We start from the raw sequence: 9,038 nt of genomic DNA, 5'->3' as shown, positions 1-9,038 counted from the left end.
AGGAGGGGAGAGCGTGTCACCAAACGGCGGTTGGGCTCTTCCACTACGGGTCACTTTTCCTGCAGCTCCTGGCAAAGCTCGGTCTGTGCGTGGAGCTGTGGCAGTGTTTACGCCGGCTCTGCAAGGAGATGGCACGTAGGCACCCTCCAACACCGTGGTAGTCTACAACAGCTCGCAAAGAAAGCGTCTGAACCTGGTGTGTGCACTTGTGTGGTGAAAACAGCTCGTTTTCATTTTGGAGGGGAAAATTCAGCTGGCAGTATAAACCCCACAAAGTGGAGCGGGGTCATAAGTAGCTATAGAAATTACTTCCTCATGAGCCAAATTCCAGATCAAGCGATTGCTCCTCTACTTGACTTTGTTGACTGTTCTCCTTTGATTTGGCCAGAGTTTATAACTCTTTGATACCCTTTGGTGTAAAAAACACAGCCTGTATTAAGGTATTTCAGGTGCCAATACGTGAATCGAAATCCAACTTAATTCTGACGTTTCATCCTTCCAGCGCATCAAGTGAATCGCATCTGCTCTCCGTTGTGCTACCAGCTCTCGTTGGGCTGCTTCTCATCACTGTCGCTATTCTTGTCCTTACCAAAATAAGGCTTCGTAGGGAGACAGGTAAGCCGGCCAGACAACACCTACGGGGCTGTGGGTGTTTCTGCTTTGCGACTCCCTCGCTTGCCTCTTCCACGAGCAAGAGCCTGACTCGTAAAATAGTGTCTTGAGAAGCAGGCATCCACTTCGTGGTCAGTCCCGTGCAGCCCGCAAGCGCGACCGCAAGCGCAACGTCCTAGCGACTTTCTTTTGAGACGCTTGGGCCAAAAGCAGATGAAAAAAACCTGAAATTTTGGAGTCCTACTGAAAGCAAAGCCGAGTTTTTCTCTGCAGAGCAAAGAGTTTTATTGCTCTGCGAATGCTCAGAAAGCGAGTGGTGTAAAGGGCAGGGACCTGCGCCAAGCGGCGGGCGCCGAGCGGCTTTCGCCGCGCCGAGGCCGGCCCCGGCCGCCGCAAACTCACCCCAACCCGGCAAGGACGTGCCCAAATAATCCTTGCTGAACGACTGATTTTCAATAACGCCCATGTATAAATCTCATTCGGAAACATACTGTGTCACTAGAGATATATTTAGGTTAAATTAACCTAAACTAACCTTATTAACCTTAAACCTAAATTAACCTTAAATAAAAAGGTTCAGCGAAGGCAATGGTGAGTGAAAATGTCTTGTTTATTCACAAGAATCAAACTTGGAAACGGGAGGCCTAATCCGATGCCTGTTATGGTGTGCTTGGAGACCTCACCGGGTGTTTGAGGAGGTTTTCCTTCCATTACATCCACATTTTTTGTTTTTAAGGAAGAGAAAGAAGTGCTCCGGGAAGCCTGGAAGCAGCTGATTTAGACCCTGTAAAAGAGCCAACGATGGAGAAAACCATGAGTCCAGAAAAACTCGAAGAAAGCAAGACAGACTCTGGCGAAAGCAGGTGGGTGTATTCTGGAGCTGCTGCTGCAAATAGCAACTTCCCTTGGCAGACGGGAATAAAAACAACATTTTAAGCAAGGGTTTGTGGCTTACTGTGTAAAATACCTCCACAGGATAGAAACTAGGTTTGCAGCCCAGGAATACAATTGTCTTTATTCCCTACCATGGGATATTGGGCCATAGATTTCAAAAGACTTTGATTAAATCCTGTGTGAGGTTTATAAATTTATTATAGGGTTGATTATAAGTTTTGCTTACGCATAGTAAACATGTTATCTCTCTTCCTGCTTGCTCGTTTCAATAATATTTGATTGCTTATGACCTCTTGCAGGATTACATAGAAGCAGTTCTTGTTCACTGTGTTGCAATCATAACATTCCTTTTTGTCCTGCATGTACAGAATGACCTATGCTATCCTTGGAAGATTCAGGCAGACCAACTTGTCTGTAAGTGTCTCTGTCTTCCAGCAAGGTTAAAAAAAGCAGAGGGCATGTCTTAGACTACTGATATTCTTCAGAAATAAGCTCTTGTAGAAAATATCTGAGTAAATATCTTTAAATATATCCAATTTGTGGAACTTCACATCAGTGAAAAGTCCTCTCTTCCATCTGAAAAAAAAAAAAAGATAAAATAAGTGGAACAGTAATTTGAAAAAATCTGGTGACGGCATTTCATGTTCTCATTGCAGTGCATTTAGATCTAAATAGTAGAGGTATAAGTAGGTGATAATATTTTAAAGAAGTCAGATAGATAGAGGTAGATAAGTGATTGTGGCAATTTGCACCCCCTGGAACAAACTACAATCTCCATATACACCAACAAGTGTATGCTTATATTTATTTTTCCTATCTGAAATATCAACTGGCTTGATCAGAAGCAGAAAGCAGGTTTTTCAGCAAGATTCAGAGAACAGATTGTAGACATCAAATACTCAGATGCTTTCAAAAGTGGCTTTAAAGCTGAGGTCATAATGACTGAGATCTAGAATATATTCTGGCGAGTGATATAACTTAATTAAACTATACAAGTTTTACTGCTGTTTGAAATTTTACGTTACAAAAATAATTCTGTATGAAGGATTCTCAAGGTCCTAAATATAAAGAATGGAAAGAAAAAAAGTACAGCCCACCTAAAATCTCCAAAATAAGTAATCAATCATTACTTTGTGAGAAACTTCTAAAAACAAGAATGTAAACCAAGAGTTGTCAATGGTTCAACTCCAGTGGTCCTCTCCAATCTAAGTGTTTCTAGATTTCTGTTCTCAGGACCTTCTGAAATATCAGGCCCATTTAAAATACCAAGTTAGGCATAAAAACAACACACTTCCCAAGTCGCTTCTAAAAATGTTCTAGAGAGGCAATGCCAGACAAAAGCTTTTCTTCTGTTTTTGCATGGACCCCATGGGGAAAAAAAAATGCTCTTCAACACGACTGATGAAGACTTGAGGGAAATAAGGCCGAACTCCTGTCCTGCCAAGCCACCATACGCAGAAGCTGAGAAGCTTCCTCATAGCGAGATGAGACACAGCTAGGAACCGCAAAGCGCACAGCTCCACGTTTCGCTTGCTGCCCCGCTCGACGGGTCGATAGCCGTCCCTAGCCAACGCTGAATCGCCGCCGGCTGCCCAAGTGGCTCTTTCTAAATTGCTTGTAAACGAGAAAATAAAATAACGCATCTGTAATGAAGCTGTTTCTTTATGTCACCTTGACCGTCTCTTCCAGAGGTGGAACATCTGTGCTGCGGAGTTGCAGGGTGGATGGGGCAGGGGCGGAGGGCAGCACCCCTGCGGCAGCTGTGCCCTGGGTGCAGGTTTGCTCAGCGCTAGGCAGAAAAAAAAATAAAAGGGATTTTCTGGATTTTGGAAATCCTCGGCTGCCGGGTTTTGTTCGACAAAGCATAAACCACCTCTGGCTTCAGTACGTCGGAAGACGCTCGAGTTGCCAAGGGCTGGTTTTCGTCCCCTCTTCCGCAGAACTAACCCACCTTCCAAATTCAGAGCATTTTGGCCCAGCGGCAGCCCAGACCCAAACAGCAGCTTCGGCTTGTGCGCTCAGATCGCATGCCATGCTGTACACTGTGCTTTGGCCCGAAAAACAGCAAGCTCAGGGTTGTTTGCGCTCTGGAGATGCCAAAGTGCTTTGGAACCTGTGACTTGGCAGGAGGGCGCTTCCTTGTCTGTTAAAGCAAGTAAATATATTTGCGTAATTCCACCTTGTTTAGAGACAATGGATCAGTTTTACCAGGAACTTTAAGGGCGAAGATGATGGCTTAGTTAAGGAGACTGCTAATCCTCCCCGGACCGACTTTCCACCCCCGAGATGCAGAAGCGGCTGGCGGGTGCATTTTCTGCCGGGGCTTCCCCTGCCCGCTGCCGTGCCGCATCCCCCCGAGCGCCCCCGCAAACCCGTGCTTGCTTTTCAAAATGCACTTTGCAATGCACGCTGCAAGAGCAGGACAGGCAGGGCGGAGAAGGGAGCGCGCTGAAATGGGGAAAGAAAGGTGCGGGCGGAAACGGGGGGTATGAGAGAGGCAGCGGCAGCGGCGCTTGCTGCAGCCCCCGTCCCCAGCGCGAAGCCTGCGCATCGGTGGCGGGGAAGCGGCTCGATGCTCCCCGAGCCGCGGAAACCTCTGCGGCAGCTCCAGGCCTGCTCGGCAGCAGGAGCGCCGCGGCCGGGACCCTCCACGCGCTCATCCACGCTCCCTGCGAGCGGACGAGAACAGCTTCGCGCAACCCCTCGGTTGAGCCAAATCGCTGCTTTTGCACCGCTAGCGCGAGGTGAAGTGAGTTAATGATTCATCCCACATAGCACAAATACTTTTGTCTTCATTAATCTCACCCTGTCGCGCAGCTCCGATACCCCCTGCGTTTTCCGGGGAATTTGTTATAATGCTGCCCTTCGCCTGCCGACGGCCGGGCAGCAAAGAGACGGGGCTGAAGATGGCAGCAAAGCTCCTATTTGCTATTTTTGCATTTTATAAAGCTCACGACATGGGGCCGCGCAGGCCAAGGGCAGCCCTTGCCCCCCGGGCTCCCGCGGCCGCGGGGGGGCCCGAACCGACCGTCGTGCGTCAGGGCGTGAGCAACACCCGCGGGCCCGCCAACAGGTGCCGCGGCGGGTGTGCCGAGCCGCCCGCGCTCACGTGGCACCGTGCCCGCACCTGCCCGGCCTCTCAGATGCTATTCCTTTAAGGCACAACAGGTGGAAACGCAGGGCCGGAGCAAAGAGGAGTATTTAAAACGGTGCCCGGCGAGCGGCGCGTCCCAGGGAGGCAGGACGGGCACGGAGCGGCCAACGGGTCCAGCGCGTCTCGGAGGGGTCGGTCTGGAAGAGAAGGAGGGACGAGGCGCGAAACAGTCTGCAGGACCAGCCGGGGGTGTAAGTAGCGCTTCCCCCTCGCCCGCCCGAGACGGGAAAGCTCTGCAGGTTTGCAACGGAGAAGGGGAAGCGCGAGGCAGGAGATGCTTTTGGGGCTCTTCCTCATATCTGTGCATAGAGAAGTCGCAGCGTGGGAACGGCTATAAACGCGTTAGTGGGGAGACAGAGATGTATTTTAAAAGAAGGTCAGGAGCGTAGCATCAGGCTTATGGTTTTTATGCTTTCTTCTCTACAGTGACTTTTTAAGCATTTCCTTTCTGCAAAAAGATTATCATCACAATATTTGCATTCAATCTCAAACAGCAAATAAACAACAGATTTTTAGTAAATATTAGTACAGTAATATATATATAGCCTTTTGGATCACCACACTGGGAGATAATCCCGAGGAAACAGATTTGGAGATTTAAGAAGCTGGTACATGGGGTCATAGGGCTAAATCCTCAGTGAGCTCTGAAATGCAACACCAAATTTGTACAGTCAGAAGGTGGTAAACAGATAGAGAGGTGAGCGGGACGTACACAGGATCCTTAAGCAGATAAGAGAAAGCCGGCAGATTCCTTTCAGAGTTATATGACAGCAACTAAAGGGCAGGTTTTTGCACACCAAATTCTTACTCTGCAAAGCAAATGTTCTTACAGGATTATTAATACATTTCATCTGAAGTACAGAGAAAAAAAATGCCACCTAATAGCAATTGTGCTGTTGCTGAAATATGTGCACTGGTGCCATACTTCCATCCATCAGTTTTACTCTACGGTCGGGGCACTACAGTAGGCGCTTTTGGTTACAGCTCCTAAGAACGCTAACAGCACTAAGCTAGAATAATAGTTCAATAGCACTGAAATTGGTTCCCCTTTCCAGCCCGAGAGACAAGAAACAAAGCTGGATACAAATGAACCATAAGAATCCTACCTGGAACGGGACAAGTTAGCGTGTGGTGGCATCTAACAGCTTAGAAGAACAGCAGGTTAGGTCATCAGGGCAATCCCAGCGGGAATTTCAGCCATTGCCCTGAGAGTCGCCTTTTTCACGCGTTCTCCAGAATATAGTGCTGCTATAGGACAGTGATGGACTGGGACGTACAAAAATTCTTTGCTAGGGAGATCACAGGTACTGCAGGAATTCTTAAAATCTATTGATTTTGAAGGAAGTCCTGATATTCTTCAACAAAATCTGCCTAGCTGTTTCAGCGTATCACAAAATCAGCACCTGCTATTTATTTATTCTTTCCACATTGTAATGGAGGCATCGATTTGGAACATGAAATATTTATTTTTTTGTATGTGTTCAGGTCAGCTTGATCTTGTATCTTTAAAAAAATCAATTGCTCGTTCGTAACTCCACGAAGGGCAGTGAAAATGTTCTATCCAAGTGGATTGGTGGCTTTTCCCCATCCCACTACAGGCATCTAAAACCCACAAAAGGGCCATCTGTGCAGTGATGGTGATGGATAGTATAAGAATGTAGATAGCCCCAGTACTTCCATATAGCAGAAGTCTGTTCCGTGGTGTCCCTCTCCTAGGCACCTTTAGCGCCTCAGTGAATCATGTGCGCAAACGTTCCTCCTCATACTACAACTTCTGACCCTACCGCTCATCACTGCACGATTACCGTGCAGGTCTACTGCAGTACGCATCAGCGCGTCTCACTCACGGTGTTAGCAAACATCTCTTCAAAAGGCTTTTGAGGGGGGAAAAAAAACTATTGCTCCTTTCCCTATGTTATAATTTCTTAAATACTTGAATAATGGTAAACATGCCACAATATAGGAGGACTCCTAGAATAGGATTACAAGTCTGGCGACCAATTCTTCACGTTTCGTTAGTCCCGTAGCGCGTCCTTGACACTGGTCATTGTTAAGAGCAGTAGTTAATAGTTAATGGATTAGACTGTGTTGCTCCCTGGCTAGCTGCACTACAAGCGTACCAATTTCTCAGAGCTCGGCCGCGGAGCCGAGTCGGCAGAATTTGGGAACTGAGCTCCCGCATTTCACACCCGCCAAGAGCGGCGGCTTGCTCAGGTTGGCATGACTCTGAGCTCTTTCACACCATTATAAATCTGAAGATATCCCTCCCCAGGGATATCCCTGGCATGCCAAAGGCATTTCCAGCAACGACGTAAAGGCGCTCGCTGCGGGCTGGGGTCTGTCCTCCCCAGAGCTTTATAAACCCCACCGAAATTTTGCTTCGCCGCTCTGCCTTGACGACACGCAGCGAGGTGTAAGAGCACGGCAGCGTACCAAAAAACCCCCCAAAAAATGGTGTAGGCAACTCATTGTCAACGTGATACTAACAAGACAAAGATATTTAGCCATTATAAGTTGGAAAACAGGAAAAGAGAGGTCATTATGTTGCAAAGGACCTTGTAATTGTTCCATCTGCAGCGCTTTTCGCACTCACCCTGGCTTGCAGCGTGTCCTGCTCGCTGAGCTTGGCGCTCGCCCGCGCAGGCCCTGCTGCTGGCTCCCGTGCGGCGCGGGGATGCGCCACGTTCTGCAACGCGCTTGAAAAAACAACAGAAAACAAATGATGGAAACGCGCTGCAAGTTGTAACAAGATTTTATCGACACCCGAACGCTCTACCGCGCTCTCGCGCCTTCACGTGCCCGTGCAGTTGCCCTCAAGGGACATTTCACCAGCCGTCCCCAGGCGCGCAGACACGAACAGGCGGCAGCTCAGGCTGAGCACGAAAATGGGCAAGTGGGGGAAAGTCCCAGGTCCTGCACTTAGTAATGGCCGAATCTTCTGTTTTCTAGAATATAACAACTAAATATTCTTGATTTGTTGGTATTATTTTGTTAATGATCAGCCTATACTGTTTTGTACAACATGTTTCTTTTAAACCCCGGTTGCATTACATACACACAAGCTTGCTACAAACAGCGAGAGAGCAGAGAGCCCCCGCGGCCTGGCAGAGCGGCTCGGCGGCGGGACAACCCCGTCACCTTGTCCTTGCAAACAGGCCCGGGGTGAAGCCAGAGCGCCCAGGCACTTACGTGCAAAGACGTCCCGTCCGGTGAGTTGAGCTATGGCATTGGCTTTGCGCCGTAGGTCTTCGCAACACCTTATGTGTGGACAGGGATGGGGGATAAGCTGGCAATTCTGATGATGCAAAATGAAAGCAAATTCCACTTCTCAAGAAACAAGGTTTGAGTGATTTCTAAAAAAACAAAGAAAGAGAAAGGACTTCAGTCCCAGTCCACAGCTGGTATAAATCCAAGCAGGATCTCTGTTGCAATAGACAGCGCAGGTCTATGCCAGGAGAGAATGAGGCCTTTCAACTGCGGCAGGGACTTTCCAAACACCAGAGCCACACACGTACCCATGCCAGCTGCAAGCTTTCCTCATGAGTGCTTCTCTGCTGCTTCTGGGCTGCGAGTGGGAGAACCAGCGCAAGCTTGTTGTACCCTCAGCTTTTTCCCCCTTTACCTATCAAAACCTATTTTAAGCTTAAATTTATAACCACGAGACGCACCGCAGCAGTCTGCGGAGGGGGGTCTGGCAGCGCTGGCCAGCTGAAGCCTGCAAACCCCAAAGAAGGGGGCTCCCGCAAATCATTCCCAACCTGACGGTTCCCACCCCACGGCTTCTCCGTCCTGCACTGCAGACGTGCTCCTCGGAGACACTTTCCCAATGGGAATAATTGGATTCCCCTGTTCTTCCTTGCTTTTTTAATGCGTCAGGTTTTTGAGATGGCATACAGCTTAAAATGCCGGTGCAAAGCGCGGGGATCAGCAGCCCAGAGAGCGAGCCCTCAGCCTGCACGGACAAACGCAGCACGGATCAAACCTCCCAGGTGTCCAGCTCTCCCTCGAGCATTCGGCCTCCGCAAGCCTTGCAGCCCGGCAGCCCTCACCCACCGCGGTCCACGCAAGAGGTCCGATGGCCAGTGTGGCGGCCTGCAGGCGCTTCTGCACCAACTCGTGCAGCTCCATGCATGCAGGCTACCAAACAGGGTCCTGGTGGTCAGTGCTAACGCGCTCAGAGCAGACCTGGCAGACGTACGCTAGGATTGGGTTTTCCCGTGTAGAGAAGTTTCCAGGTCTATCAGTCCTTGGGAACACCGTGGTCTCACTCTCTCGGTCCTTCCTGCTCCGACAGAAATCAGAAATTCGGTGCAGGAACCTGGGGGTGCAGATTAGCTTCTGTAAGAGGAGAAAGCAGGAGAGACAGGGGCACAAACGG

The 9,038-nt window shown here is 49.1% G+C and overlaps 1 long non-coding RNA gene across 2 annotated transcripts; it reads right to left on the bottom strand.

Moving 5' to 3' along the window:
• Window positions 1-1,204: 1,204 nt before the first annotated feature.
• On the bottom strand, window positions 1,205-7,946 carry LOC106495800 (uncharacterized). Of its 2 annotated transcripts, none has more exons than XR_001294491.2 (3): window positions 7,850-7,946; window positions 7,254-7,356; window positions 1,205-1,396 (listed from the first exon to the last, which is right to left on the bottom strand). It is a non-coding gene; the product is annotated as an uncharacterized lncRNA (long non-coding RNA). The 2 variants fall into 2 exon arrangements; XR_010886314.1 differs by lacking the exon at window positions 1,205-1,396 and adding an exon at window positions 1,717-2,082.
• Between the last annotated feature and the right edge of the window lie 1,092 nt (window positions 7,947-9,038).

This window comes from Apteryx mantelli, chromosome 25, assembly GCF_036417845.1.
Source record: "Apteryx mantelli isolate bAptMan1 chromosome 25, bAptMan1.hap1, whole genome shotgun sequence".
Lineage (NCBI taxonomy): Eukaryota > Metazoa > Chordata > Aves > Apterygiformes > Apterygidae > Apteryx > Apteryx mantelli.
The sequence above is the reverse complement of the archived record's forward strand: the minus strand, read 5'-3'. Positions and strand labels throughout refer to the sequence as shown.